The sequence below is a fragment of the Macrobrachium rosenbergii genome, chromosome 2 (assembly GCF_040412425.1).
Source record: "Macrobrachium rosenbergii isolate ZJJX-2024 chromosome 2, ASM4041242v1, whole genome shotgun sequence".
NCBI lineage: Eukaryota > Metazoa > Arthropoda > Malacostraca > Decapoda > Palaemonidae > Macrobrachium > Macrobrachium rosenbergii.
Window position 1 is genome coordinate 88,825,854 of NC_089742.1, and position 16,258 is coordinate 88,842,111.

A 16,258-nucleotide genomic window follows, 5' to 3' on the forward strand; every position below is an offset into this window, starting at 1 on the left:
TGTTTAGTGTCCTCAGATCGTAAGTTCTGTTGATGAACAATAGTACGGCATTATTCTTTTTCCTAACAGCAGGGACATCGACACTGACACTGATCACGTTCCATTGAGCCGCAAGCTTCAGCCGTCCCTCCCCCTTATGTCTCATCAGAGGCCTAAAGGTTTTGAGCCCTTTGCACTATAGGCTGTATTCATACACTATATCAATAGCGACAGGAGACGCTGTCAGTGGTGATGCTTTAATGACGGTGATTGAAGTGAATACCCTTGAAATACATACTGTTTTTCCTGAAGAGCAAAAGCACACTATCATTAGTTTCATATGCTTGCACGCAGAGACTGTGTCGTCATTAGTAGTGTTTAGCGTTAGTACTACATGAAGGTGTGCTACAGTACCATCACAAAATAACTACCAGTTTTGCTTGTATCATTGCCGTTGAAGATGCTTAGATATCAAGGCATATCTCAATGAATTTCACTTTCCTTTCAGTGGCCACCCTCTTCCTTCCTTCTCTGCTCCAGACTCGAGTTGGTTGTGCACAAGTCCTTGTAATTCATGCAATAATTATTCAGCAAAATTAAGTTATGGCATTGCTTGCTACATTGTTTGCACTCCACTGCTGTAGTTTTTAAGGCGAACGAAAAAGATGTGAGCCAGAACGCGTTGAATAACTTAGATCATATTATTTTACGAACAGAATAAAGACCATATGCTATACATAACTTTTATCTGTTTTTCATAAATACGTGTCAGTAAATCAATACTTGAATGAAAGTCGATCTTGCACACGGCCTTGTTGTTATGTCGTAGCGTTTCGTTTCCGTGATATTCATGCTTTCTGTTGAACGTTTGGGGACCTTGTCACGGGCCCTGGGCACTTATCCCCCCCCCCCTCGTGGTCGCCTGAACAATGGTAAAACCAGGCCCCGAGACTTGTCCGTTTGGTCATGTTTCCTATGTTCTGTTATGAAAGAGACTCTCCGTTATGACCTTTGGTGCTGCCAACTCCGCCTCCACAGTTATAATTGCGAGCTTTATTTCCCTGCTTGACCTTAACAGCATAAATGGGTCAGCGTATTATAACTATTGATAAATTTAAGGTTGAGGTACGGTACATCTGACTTCAAAATAGAGTTCCTGATCTCGCAAACTTGCTGTTATTTCACTCTTTTTATGTCTTGTGAGTTGCCCTTCACAGTTCAGGTATTGAATCTCATTTGATTCCCTTCCATTTCTCTTCTGTAATTTAATCTTTATTTCTCTGCATTTCATCATCCGTACTGGGCTGCTTTTTTTAATGAAGAACTTTTGGCTCAAGGTCTGTGGGTTTTTCCAACTGAGGATGGCTTAAATAATAATAATAATAATAATAATAATAATTTTATTTTATTGTTTTTTGTGGAAGTGTTTTCCTAGAAGTGCTGAGATGATTATAATGGAGGTCAGAAGGTTCTAGTGTTTCTTCGAATTGGTGGGCGGCGTCAACTACAGGAGTGTGTTAGCTGTACTGTTTTCTACAACTCCTTTTACATCTGTTATTCTGATTTTAGCAACTGCTGATACATAAGGATATTCATCCTTTTGTCTGCCTGACTGTACAGTATATGATGCTGCTTTTTCCTTCAAAATGTTAATTTATGTAGTGAAGCTTGCTTAGCAAGTTGGTGTTATTGGCGTGTTGCATTTGGATGTGCATTTCTGTTGAATAATAATGATAATAATATAATTTTTACAATTTGTCCTTTACTACAAGTAAATTTCACCATTTCACTATTGTCTTATTTCTCATTCGAAATAGTAAAAATACTATTAGTAAAAGACAGTATGGTTGAGGGTTTTGAAGATTTCTTTTTGAAGTCAAACGTATTTTTAGACTGTGTCGATAAAAGCACAGTTTGGCCTATTTATGATATCAGTGTCGTTTTTTCTTGGTGCAACTATACTTTCAAATATTCGGTGAATATCCTTTCGAAAACAAGTCGTAGCCATTAAAGGCCAAATCTTTTGTTTACAAATGAGCGAGATTCTTTGAAGTTCCAGATCTGTCATTGGTGTTTATCAGTTGAGTGCAAGGGCCAGCCAGGTTCATTGAATGGAACAAAAGCGTCATTTCCGATTTGACTTTTGTCTTCAGTGTGCTGAAAATAATTTATTGTATTCGGCTTTGATGCTCTTACTTACTATATGTGGCTTTGTGACCATGGAAGTGGGTCACTATCTTGATCATTTGTCTTAAATTATGAAGTAACCACAGGGTGCCTCCTTGCGAAATTTCATGAAAGCTTGACGAAGAATAGTTGTTGTTGCTATGAATTGAAGGGAAAATCGTATGCGTTTGCATGCACATTATATATATATATATATATATATATATATACACACATATATATATATATATATATATATATATATATATATATATATATATATATATATATATATATATATATATATATATATATACATAAATATATATACATATATATACATATATATATACATATATATATATATACACATGTACATATATATATATGTACATACACACACACATAAACACATACACATATATATACACACATATATGTACACACACACTTATGCTTGCATGTAGTCGATCAGCAGCAGTTCCTGTAAGGAAGATCTCCGAACGGAAAGAATGCACTATCAAGGTCATTCTTTTAACTCGCTACGAGAAGGCGCAGGTATAAGAAAAAGAGGCTCATTTGTGAAGAAAATATACATTTGGAGTTTGCGTATTTTGATATCTGTTTAGGAGGTAATTCATAAATTGAGGCTGTCTACGTGGACATTTGTGTAAGGAAGGTGAAAAAGTGATCTTATGCTCTCTCGTTTACGTTCTTTGAACGGTAGGAACTGTCACTGTGCTTCAGAGAAGAGAAGAGGGTTGTGTTATCTAATGGTTTAATGGACGCCTTTAGATATGTTGTCTGGGTTTCCTCTCTCTCTCTCTCTCTCTCTCTCTCTCTCTCTCTCTCTCTCTCTCTCGGATTTCCCCAACCAACCGTCCAAACGATACTCATCATGTACTGGTGGCCCCCCTCCCTCCCTCCACATAGTCACAATACACGGCATCAATCGGCAACATGTCCCCCTCCCCTCGCCGATCCCCTGTCGACCTTGATTCCGGAAAGTTCCTTACACAGAGTTACACACAACTTGCTACGACACGCTTCATGGCACTGGGAAGACCACCTAATGAGGATAGCCTCATCAAGAAAGAGAAGGCCCTCATTCATTTCTATTTGCAGATAATGAGGTCTCACTTTCAAGTGAGGGAAGGATTGCAGAAATACCATTCGTGTAAAGGGTCGTAAATGCGAACATTTTGTCTTTGCTTTCACCCAGTCACCTGGATGAAACGGCTGAAGAAGCTGAATCCCACCTTGTCAAATTTTGTTGACCATCACGAGGATGAAAACGCATGCTTATTTTAGAGGTAGGCATAACGTTGTCTTTAGAATATCATTAAGAGAAAATGATAACGTGCAGTTAATTCGGGCAACTCACATTATCAATTTAAACATCGCCATCTAACTAGCAAATTGCTTTCACAGCATATAAGCCCTGACAACAACGTCTACTGTGGTCTGCAGTTTGAGTGGTCTTTTAAGAACATCATCTTGACGATATAGCAACCCAACCAAGAACAGGGAGGGCAAGAAATATATATGACTTCATGGCAGAGTCGTGCGCTTGAAATCAAAATGCTAGGAAGCTTGATGGATGTATGGGATATTCTGAGTCGTCTTTTAAAAATGTGGAACAAGACTTACACAGTGGGCACGAAAACATTGTTGATAAATTTCAAATAAAGAGGAGCTCAATATCTCCGGGCATCTGTCATCAACTCGTTTCGCTTATGGTGACGTCAACTCTACGAAATGTTTGATGGCATCATTCATAACCCCAAAAGCCTCAACGCTCGTTATCATCAGCAGTGACTCTCTACAATGCAGGCTAGGTCATCAGAGTCAAACGCATCAGTCAGTTGGGATGAATGACTAAGAAACAGTCAAACATGGAAATCATTTTCCAAGGTTTATGTCTGGTATGGAAATTTCCCAGCACTGTAAATATCAGCTTTAATCTAAATCTCCAAAGCATGGGAAAGAAAACAGAGCGGTAGACAACATAAGAAATAACCCAAGGTCTTTCATCTCGCATGTATATGAATATCAAGAAGGGAAAAGTTGCATTAATCTGCTGAAAGTAAACTGCTCACTTCACACTTTCCAGAAGAAATTTTGCCATTGTCAACCGTGCAATACTTATTTGTATGTTTTGTCCAGGGCCAAGGGCACAAAATAGATGAGCTAATGGCGCAATTTTTAAGCTAAGCGGCGACAATTTAGTTATGCGACTTCGAAGGAGAAATGATCGGAAAGGAAATTGACGTGCTCTGAATGAACTCCTGTGGTGAAAATGTGGACAAGTAATGGCATTTTACGAATCCAGCTCTTAAACCCCAACTGTGAAAGCCGTATCCCGAAATCATACTTCATTATATCTGTAACCTCTCGCCTTGATGAGATCTTTGAGAAAATCGTAAGGAGAGAATTTCTGAATTTTGACCTAATATTGATCTCCTTACAACCAACATAACTTTGTACCTAAGATCTATGGTTTCATGGGTGATCAACCAAGCCGGGTCTATAATTAGAAACCTTGGTGGATCTGTAGGAGTTGGGTTACACAGTATCCAGTCACATCAGGTGCTCCAAAAGGAACAGTTCATGGTCGTGTTCTCTTTATTATTATGATTAGTGTTACTGACAATCTGCAGTCTTTAATATTTATGCCTTTTGACGATCAGTCCCAGTCTTTCGGACGCATGAAAACTGCAGTTTCAAAATGTATCAAGTTCAGTGTACCTTTGGAAGAGGATAGATAAATCAGCCTTTCAATGCGTAAAATTTGAACACTTACTAGATCCAGACAGATTGCCATCACGATGAGGTACTAGTTAGTAAGCTCAGTACCGAAGAATCATCATCTCTGACGGCCTAACTTGCCATATCGACAAAATCGGTGCAAGCTGTCAAAAGCAGTCTACTTGGGTGCGAAAAGAAATTTCCTCAAATAGAATCGGCACCATGTGCCTGATATGCCTGACGTTGATCAGACCAGTTGTAGGTTAAGCCCACTGGTGTTGTACATTCCCAGGCCAGTTATAGACTGCTCACTTGTATGGTGTATCCACCCAACCAACAATTACCTGATAAACCGACTTCGGGATATAGCCTACCAGGAGCTTCACGAAAACGTGGAAACATGCTCGAGCTTCCCTATTGTGCTAGACCGAAGGCGATGAAGCAAGTGGCATTCAAGGTATGTATGAATGCTGTAGATTCTCTGAAACTAAGAAATCAAAGAGGTTTTGATCGCAAAGCCCATTAAAACCAGAAACGTTGGCCTACAGATCCATCTTAATCTTGAAATGATGCAAGATATTCTCTGCCTTAACCAATCCTCCACCATAACCCAGACGGAATTGAATGTGTATTGTCATTTGTTCTCGCGTCCTCAAACCCATGGAACTGTCTCCCTCATTGCAACTCTGCCATCACGTTAATTTCCTGGAAATTCTGCTGGATGAGCCTTTGTGCAGTGCAATTGATCACAGACCCCGTTTGTCTAATTGTTAAGTAATCCTGAGGTTTGGCATAATGTCGTCTTTTAATGTGTGTAACAAATATGTCAAGACATTGATAGGCAACGATCTGCAGTTAAATCTCTCTCTCTCTCTCTCTCTCTCTCTCTCTCTCTCTCTCTCTCTCTCTCTCTCTCTCTCTCCTTCCTTGAGAGAAGAAGCACAGTCGGTCAAAATGTATCTCAGGAGCGCTTTCCCCTTAGCCCATAGTCCCTCTTGATGGAAACCCACAGAAGTAATATATTGATTTTCGGCATCTTATGTCATTTAATAGTCCAGGATCGATGCTGCATATTCGTAAAAAAGTGGTTGTGCTTGTGTTTTTGGTGCATAAATGGGTACTACAGTGACTAATGAATTAAGTGAATTTGGGTAGACATTTTAATTTTGGGACATTTCCGTTCTGGCGGCCATTTTTAAAAAGAAAACGGAATATCATAAATGACCCCACTGGCGGAAGTATAGCCCTATTAAAGCTACCCTTCTGTTGTAATTAGATGTTTAGGGATGGAATATATTAATTTCAGGCTCCTGTAAAATCATGCAAGGTTGAATTTTCCATTTCATATATAATTAAAATTCTTTAATTTCATTTCTTAATACAAATGTGAAAGGACCAGCGCTCCGTTTCCCAGTCACTTTGCCCTAGTGGCTTTACCGTTGGCGCCTTCGATAACTTTGATTTTGAGGACAGCTCCTCGCACTCTGGAAAGGCCAGTACGCGTGACACAGCAATGGTCCTCTTCCAAGACATCTCCAGCTATCCTGTAGGAAAGCCAGATGCATCTACTACAGGCTTAGAAAGACTTAGCTGCAAGTCGAAAACAGAAGTTAAGGTGTCAAGAACTGAAATTCCCTCCAAAAGTAATCACAAGATCTTATCTAAGTAATGATTTCCCAGTAGCTTAGGGTGATGGACTGCCACTTTCAGATGCAGCATTACAAAGTGCAAAATAAAAAAAATTCTTAATATCTTTCGTTAGGTGTGGACAACCAGACAAAAGCAAAGTAACTTGCCTTCGTGGGGAGCCATCCATGCTCTAATATCTCGGCTCCACATACCCCTAAAGTCGGTTGGCTTTCTTCCAGTCATTCCTCACCCAGTAACCAATTATGCCACGCTATACGAGTACACTGCCTTGAGAAATTTCCAAAGTGTCAGAGAACAACTTGCACAGCCGATCCTGCCAATAATTATGTGATTAGGGTGTTTCACAGTGTAGTAGATAGTCCTGAGCAATTCCGATGACTTTGGTGATTTGTACCCGATGTTGGAAATGTTCCACATGGATAAAGTAGCCTTCGTTGTGCAGGAAGATACATAACTGGTAATGGCATGGACGATGCTCTAATTGAATGGGAGATATTTGACATCAAGACACTTGATTCTATTCTGAAGGGGATGCATTATGTACGTGCTTTCCAAGGTATGCTCGTTGTGTCGGAAGTTGTTGAATCCCTGATGTGGAAAGCATTCTGGAATTCTACATTCTGGAAACATACTCTGTGATGTTACAGATTTGGCGGAGTAACTAAAAGCAAAGCATATTGATTGGCAATTTTAACCTGAGGGAGCATGCTCATGAAGAGTAGATGCGCTGCCTGGAACTGGAATAGACGGCTTGAACAACTGCGGTGCCCGTTATAATGTTCTCTAACAAAAATATTTGGGATGGTAGTGTACTTTGCTTATCAGCATAGAGCAGATCAAATGTTCCACTAAACGCCATTTACAATGTCATCCGGAATGTTTCACCCTAATATTTTATCGGTTTTTACCTCCTTGAAGCAGGCTGTGAAAATTATTTTCTGCAGTCGAGTGATTAGGTCAAATTATATGCTTAGCTGAATCAATTTGAACATATGCATATAGGGGGAAAGCCCTCTTTAATGAATGGCATTGGCTGTAGTATTACACATACCTTTTCCATCCTGTTGATTACTAGACAAACTCCATTCATCAGGGCTGATATTATGGTACTCGGCCAGTATTATTACAAAATATAAATGCTTACAGATAACTGTATAGGGGAATTACAATATATTAAGTAGAAATTACTGATTAAAAGATTGCACTGCAAGATTTGTCTTACATATACAAAGTATGCAACTCTTATATATACTGTGCATTAAGAAAATAATTTGAACTACTGCTATAAAAAAATATACATTTTATCACTTTTCCGTCAAGGAACACAATTGCTTCGGAATAACATGTGGTAAAATTCACAGTAATTAATGTGTAATTTGTTACTCTATATGTGAAGACATAAGTTTCAAATAATTACTTAACTGAATGAATTACATTTGGATGAGGTTAAACACAAAATTTTATACAAATTTTATATAAAATTTAGAAAAACCGTTTTAATGATGCTAACAGGTAGCTGCAGAATAAAATGTACTACAATTTACTTTGTTCAATATGATACATTATATACTTGTCTATTGACTATCTGGAGCAAACAAATTGTGGATGAGATGTCAAAACCCCTTTTCAGCACACTAGGTTGTAGAAAATACTTAAGGAGGTCAACTTCACTCAGTCTGTCTCCCTGTGGTCTGTAATGAGTAATTTCTTCACACTCCGTGAGATAATGGCTCTAGGTGTTCTTCTTAACTCGCCACATAGTTTGCAGCTTGTTTCTGGTGGAATGACAGCTGGCAGTACCTCCCAAAGGTATCGGCTCTGCATCCTTAGTCTGCTGTACGTTGTTTTCTCTCTTCTTCTCTCCAGTCTGCAGTGTTTGTAGTTGGGTGGTTTTCCTTACGTAATTTCAAATTATTTTCTTATTGGTGAGTGAGTTTCTTTGAGCCTCTCTTTTCTCATTGTATCTTTGCATTATTTCCATTCAAACCGAGTCCTTCAATATACTCAGGGATGTTGCCAATTTATAATCTACTCTCTCCTTCTTTGCAGCTTCTTTAGCGAACTCGTCAGCTCTCTCATTGCCAAGGATTCCAGTGTGTGATGGCACCTATGTGACCACTCTGCCTGCTTGTGTGATCTGTGGTAGCAGGGCTGTAGCTCCTCTCATTGTGATAGTTGATTCGCCTTCTCTTGACTGTAGGGCACTCAGGTTATCTGTTGCTATTTTGGCATTGTCCTTATTCCCGTGTATGATACTCAGTGCAGTTGTAATACCTAGAAGTTCCGACTGCAATATGGAGCATCCATTTGATGATCGTAATGATGTCAGAGTATACCTCCTCTCCATACTGGTACATGGTTACCCCACTAGCTGCTCCGCCAACTTCCTGAAGTGAACCATCTGTATAATCACGTACCCGCTCCCCTTGAATACTGTCCAGCCTCTGAAGGTAATCATTCTTCATCAATGCAGGGTTCTTCTCTTCCCTTTTTCCTCTTATGTTGATAGTGAAATCTCTGTCTCTGGTATGGTCCATGGAGGAATGCCTCTTACATCTGTCCCCATTATGTCGAGGTATTCTTTCCTGTTAGAATCCTGTACTAATTGCCTTGCTGCAGTAACCAAACCATTCTTTAATCTTTTAGGATAGCTGTGAAATAGAGTATGTCTATATAAAAATTTAGAAAAACAACAGTTTTAATGACGCTAACAGGTAGCTGCTGAATAAGATGTACTACAATTTAGTTTGTGTTCAATATGATACAGTATATACATGTCTATTGACGTACAGCAGATAAAGATGTAGAGCCGATACATTTGGGAGGTAGTGCCAGCTGTCAGTCCATCCGTCGTGATGGGCCTGTACGACTGGATGATTGCTGTTCTTGACACTCTTAGGTGCCCCTGTTATGCTTCTTCAGCTGCCTTGTTCTGCATGATTTCTAGAATACCAATATAGCTCTTCCTCCAAGGCGGCAGTATGATGCTGCTATATTCAATTATTGATCTTGAAATGTATAGCCACATGCTACTTCCAGAGAAGGCGTAAGCTTGCTGATACCTGTGCTATTCTCTTATCTTCATACAATTTATGACACCTGTTGCTGAGTATGACACCCATATACATGTACTGGGCTACCTTCCCTATTCGGTGCCCTCGTATGTGCAGTATCAAGGGATTGCGCGCACCTCTTGCTATCATCTTAGTCTTCTCAGGTGATATGACTAATCATGTGCTATTATACATGATGGTGTGAATGCCTTAATTGCCTCGTATCTTTGCTTGCTTGGTTATCATGATTCTTGGTATATTTATTTTTCCTAATACTGATACAAGCACAGTTCTAATTGGATTTGCGCCTTTTATTCAATCCGGAGTTGTGTATAACTTGCTTTCTGCAACTTCAACATATATGTCAAGTTCGCACAGGGCATGGTTTTGACAAGGTCATTTCCCCCGCTTCCGGAGGGGCGGACCTGATCTACGTGTAAATCTGAGTCGTATACTAAAGTTGTTTTAGGCTTGAAGGAAGTAAGAGATAAACAGAAGACTCACGGAATCGGAGGGGGAAATACAGTGGATACTATAGAATACGCGTAGGCAGCGAGTAAAGGAAACTTGGATCTTTTTATTTATATTTTTTTCATAAACCAGAAGTCACGTCGAATAAACTATGCTTTCTTGATCCAGCATCTTGAGGCCCGTAGGCCAAGAAGGTTTCATGACTCCCCAGTTAGATATTTGGAAGTTCAAGAGATCAAGCAACAGTGCCCAGTGGTGCGTCAAAGTGAATATTCTTGATTAAAGAGGCATTACGCACCTCGACAGCGCTCCTTTTAGTATAACCGTTCCCATTTATGAACGGCGTTCATGGTTAGATTTTAAATCGAATAAAGAATTTATTCTGATGTCAGATTTGATTGTAAAATGTATAGGAAAATAAAAATTTGAAGCACAACTTGATGACATTGAAATAAGTACTTGGGAGGAAGTAACGCTTTATCGTACTGAGAGTTGTAAACTGATACAGTATTGTGAACTGATACAGTATAGGCTATACTGTATAGCTTTAGTCCCCAAATGAAAGATTGCATTTCGAGAATGAATTTGCTCCTGGCAGTTGAGCATGACATTCTCGGGTATCCGCTGAAAAAAACAGAAATGTCGTGTTTTGTGACTTTTCCAAGAGTCGTTTTAAGATTTGGTCCGGACGAGAAGGTATGAACTTAGTGTGGCATGTCCGTAGAAGGAGCCATTGATTTTTTAAAGCGGGAGAATAATGCCTATAGTTGAGCCACTAAATAGAAAATAAATATCGACCGCTGTACTCACTAGGTTTCATTTACTTTCCCACCACATTCACATTAGGAAAAATTTAACTTTTTCATTAGCGTGAGAGAATCTTGGAAATACACCAAAAATTCATAGTGAAACAATGGATGATTTCCTCAGAAATCAGTTCAACATGACTGTAATCTTGGACTTTATGTTGCTCGTGAAGAACAATTGCAGCGTCAAGCATTCATGTCATTGGCTAGTAAATAGAACGTGCATTCCGATTCTCGCACTCTCCTTCGTGGCTGGGGTCTCTATTGATAGTAACCAACCTCCTTTAGTTTGCATCATCAATGGCTGAGCGCTCGCTTCTTTCCACTGGCCATCCAGTCAGTGTTTTTGCTTCTGTACTGCTGCCGGCTGATATTAGACCATGTACAGTATATTCATTTCTTTAGGGTGGAACGAAAATCTTCGAAAATGAGCATCCTTCCGCAGTTTTCCCCGTTGGAAAGTGCTGCTCGTGGAAGGATACTTATTTTTCGTGATTTGAGGCTCAGTCAGTCTCTTTTCACACCGACCTCGTGGTATTTACTCTTTGAAAATATTGGCCCTGGCCTGTGTACGTAGCACTTGAAATGAACGTCTGAAGTTTTCGTTGATTGGATATTACAAGACTCGGGAGGTTTGATCACGTTAATTCAGTCGCGTCTTTTGACAGGTTGCTGCCGCTCTCATACTTCTCACCACTAAATCGTGAGTGAATCCCTGTGCCCAAAACTCGCAACATGAGCTGCTCCATGTACCTGCGGAGCTTATCAGCAGCTTGTCGATCCCTCCTATGCACACCGTGCCATTCACACACACCACACACGCACGCACGCACGCGCGCGCGCGGGCGCCTCCGAGATATTGAAGTCATTCTCATCCCCCAATAGCTTTTTCAAATCCTTGTGTACAGTACTTTCTAGGCCTCCCTCTTGACAATTATGATTTATGCTCTACTCTTTCCGCGCAACAAACAATCTCAAAACACGCCGACCTTTCCTTTCACCATGTCACTTTTTCTCAAGCCACATAACTTATGCTGTGGAACAGTGTAAACAACTTTTTTTCTTTTTTTTTCATTTGCATTTTTTTTTTTTTTGCATTCACTTCCGTTGTGGCTCCCATAGACACTCCTTTGCAAATGCCCTCTGCTGTAGACACTGCAGTTTGTTTACCTTCAGTCTTCCTCCATTAAACAGCCATTGAGATATACGGTTGTTGGACCCACCACTACATCATACAGTATATATATATATATATATATATATATATATATATATATATATATATATATATATATATATATATATATATATATATATATATATTTATATATAGTATACACAAGTACTTTATTATATGCTAGCTGATGTACCCGGCGTTGCAAGGTAAAAACTCAAAGCGTAGAACACACACAGACCGTAGAATACACCCAAAGCATAGAACACACCCAAAACGTAGAAAACACTGGATATTTATTAATTTCAACCTTCTGTTAGACATGAAAAGGAAACAAATCTATCTATCGTGTAATATTAAAGAATTTTTCTTTATGGGCTTCAAAAAATATAAATACAGTATACAAATTATAAAGTAAAATCTTTCACAAATTCACTATAATACTACGTGAACACAATTCTTGATTGTAAACAACATTTTTAGTTTCACCATCAGGAGCAAGAATAAATGAATTCTTGATTGAACCCACTCTTGAGCAAGCACCAGAAAGTTTTCTGTGGGAAAATATGACTATCTCAAATCCACTCCACATTACATAACGACTGTCCGTGTTTCTTGGTGATCGTGATCGAGAACGCAAGTCTCACAGGAAATTGCAGTCTCTTGAAGTTAAAATGGAGATCTGTCGGAATGAGTGGCATCCATGGGATGAAAACGGTTTCACTCTCCCCTTCTAATTACATTGCCAAACATTTTTGACATTTTATATTTCACCCTCTTCTCACCCCACCCCCCTTGTTCCTATCGGGGATTGAACTTGGACTAAAAGGGCATCAAGAGTGTCACTATTCATCTCAGCAACTGCAAAAACTATGGATTAAACACTTAATATCTGTCGTTTTCGGTTATTTTTACATGTCACCCCTTCCCACCCCCACCCCTTCTGATGCCAGTGATGTCTTACCCCCACAGTATTCTTTTCCAGATAGTAAGTCATATGTATACCGAAATGAGGTATGATAAACCCCGAAATGAGATATGATAAACTTGTAAAGTTTATTTAGTTACCAAGTCCACGGGCAGATCCAGCCCCTTCTCTAGGAAGCCCTTCCCACCCCACCCCTGTTGGTGCCCTTTGTTGCTAGTGATGTCTTATCCCCACAGTATTCTTTTCCAGATAGTAAGTCATTTGTATACCAAGTTTGGTTGACATTGCTCAATGCAGGTCAGAGTTATGCTAGAACATCACACACACACACACACACACACACACACACACACACACACACACACACACACACACACACTAGCTGACCAAACCAGGCGCTGCCCGACGTAACTCTGAATGACAACCTATAAACTCTCTCTCTCTCTCTCTCTCTCTCTCTCTCTCTCTCTCTCTCTCTCTCTCCCCCAACCCCCACCACCTTTGGTGCCATTGATGTCTTACTCCACAGTATTCTTTTCCAGATAGTAAGTCATATGTATACCGAATTGAGGTATGATAAGTTCGTAAAGTTACTGAGTCTAGGGGCATAACCAGCCCCGTTTTCACGGGCAGAACCAGCCCCTTTTCAGGGAGCCCTCCCCCCCCTCATTGGTGCCCTTTGGTGGTTATGATGTCTCACCCCCACAGAGCTGATTTTTAGATAGTAAGTCGTAAGTATACCAAATTTGGGTGACATTGTTCAATGTGCAATGTGTTTGAGTTATTGTGGCAAATACGCATACATCCATTATATATTTGTATATAAATGTGTGTATATATATATATATATATATATATATATATATATATATATATATATATATATATATATATATATATATATATATATATATATATATATATATATATATATATATATATGTAAAATATAAATATGTATATATATACATATATATATAGGTGTGTGTTTGTATATATACATTTATAATTATTTGTATATATTTTATTCGCCGTTCAGTTGAGGCAAATTATAAGTTATAATGTTCTTCTTATTGTGTAGAAAACTGATTTGTATATCGTATGGAATTTATGCTTTGGGCTCCGTAAAAAGATCATCATTAAAGAGGATCCACCAAATCTTTCAGCCTTTTAAGTCGCTCTTTCTGCTCAGTACACATTTTCTTACAGTTGTGTAGTGTGCACGTGCCTGCCTGTAAATTCACTCGTATTTACCGTTTTTTTGTTGTTCTGTTTGCGTACACTCGCAGTTTGCTGTAGAGTTGTCGTTGCCGACTCTTGGGAACGGTAGAAATATGCCCCGGAAGCTCAATAGGGATAGGCTGATACGAGAGAGAGAGAGAGAGAGAGAGAGAGAGAGAGAGAGAGAGAGAGAGAGAGAGAGAGAGAGAGAGAGAGAGTTGAACTCTGAATATTCGACGTTGTATAATTTTCATAAAAACCGCCACAGAGACACGGTCTCCTTTTTAAGCAGCTGCAACCCAGTGCCGCACTGAAGCCTCTCCCTCGTTCTCAACCCTTAAGAACGGAAGCTCATCTAGCTGAGATCTGTAAGGCAGTAGAACACAACGGAAAGCAACCTTCACAAACACTTGTTCTCTTTACATGAGTGCTGCAAACGTTGTTGCATTCGTTTTTTTTTTTTTTTTATTTTGAGAACATATACTTGAAGCAGAACCAAAGAAAATTCGAACAGATGTGAAAGAGAGAAAACGCGAAGAATGCGAAAGGGGTTAAGAAGAGCTGCTAGGAAGTTGGGGTCGGGCAGGAGTTTTGATGATGGGAGTAGAGAAGCCTGCGAGTGTGTGCGTGCGTTTGTTTATACAATAAGACGTACTGGTAACCTTGGGACTCGTCACCTCCTTCAAGCCTCCGGGGTTGTGGCCCGTTAAACACTCTCTCTCTCTCTCTCTCTCTCTCTCTCTCTCTCTGTGTGTAAATGGGAGTGTGCATTTATACCTTAAATGAGTTTCTGAGGAGTACCTTCCCGTATTTCGGAAGGTGCATTGCAGAGCTTTTCTTCGCCATGAACCTTGTATGAGAATGGTCGTTTCTCGAGGAATGCGGTGGATTAAATTTTTTTTCCTCCCGCCATTTTGGTTCGTGTCCATCTTTTGTATATTTACTGTCTTACTGATTAGCCTAAGGAAATCCTTAGTTAACGCACCCTAGTTAAGATGTAATTGATTGTAATTATCTTTTAAAATTTGTGGTAATGTAAGATGCTGATGATTTCGTCATTGCCCAAATTTCGTTTCTGGATTTTTTTACACTGCCAGATCCGTGTCAGTCTCTACCAGTCTTCGGTCGCCGTGTAAGTGCCCCCGTCTAATATATATATATATATATATATATATATATATATATATATATATATATATATATATATATATATTATATATATATATATATATATATATATATATATATATATATATAATATATATATATATATATATATATATATATATATATATGTATATATATATATATATATATATATATATATATATATATATATATATATATATATATATATATATATATATATATATATATATATATATATATATATATATATATATATATATATATATATATGGGTGTGTATATATATTGTCATGATCTCTGAAAGTTTAAAACAAGACGGACATTTTAACCTAATTTTGTAATTATGTACATACATCATTTACTGAGATCGACATTACTGGCAAATATGTGAACGTAACTATAATTATCCAGGAACACAGTAGATGCATGGTTAATGTTGATAGTGTTTTATCAATTGAATTTGTCCGCCAACAGTGGGGTGCTACAAGGGAACGTTATGTCACCTGTGTTGTTTACCCTTCTGATAGATTTTAAAAAGAAAAATATGGTTGGAGATGGAAGAGAAGATTTCGATTTGAGTAAAGATAGAAATAGACGACCTAGAAATAAATATGTATGCGGATGATGATGTAATTAATAAATACCGAAGGTTTACTAAGCTTGCTCCATATAATAGAATAGAATGCTTCGAATATCTATAGAGAAGGAACTCAAAATATGTCTAAGAAAAACAGGAGGAGAGAGAGAGAGAGAGCGCACAAAGAGATGAAGTAACATTAGATAGAGAAACTGATAATCTTAATCGCACATTTTTAGGAACGTTACTATTAGTTAGATGTTCTGTGGATTGTGTATGCAAGTTGTATATTGATATTAAAAATTGTAGTACTCCCAATTTTTTATGTATGTTGAA

The 16,258-nt window shown here is 38.6% G+C and overlaps 1 protein-coding gene across 7 annotated transcripts in view; it reads left to right on the top strand.

Moving 5' to 3' along the window:
• The window catches only part of mtgo (miles to go), a 520,265-nt gene that overhangs the window by 380,596 nt on the left and 123,411 nt on the right, over positions 1 to 16,258 (top strand). The gene's annotated exons all lie outside the window — the stretch shown is intronic.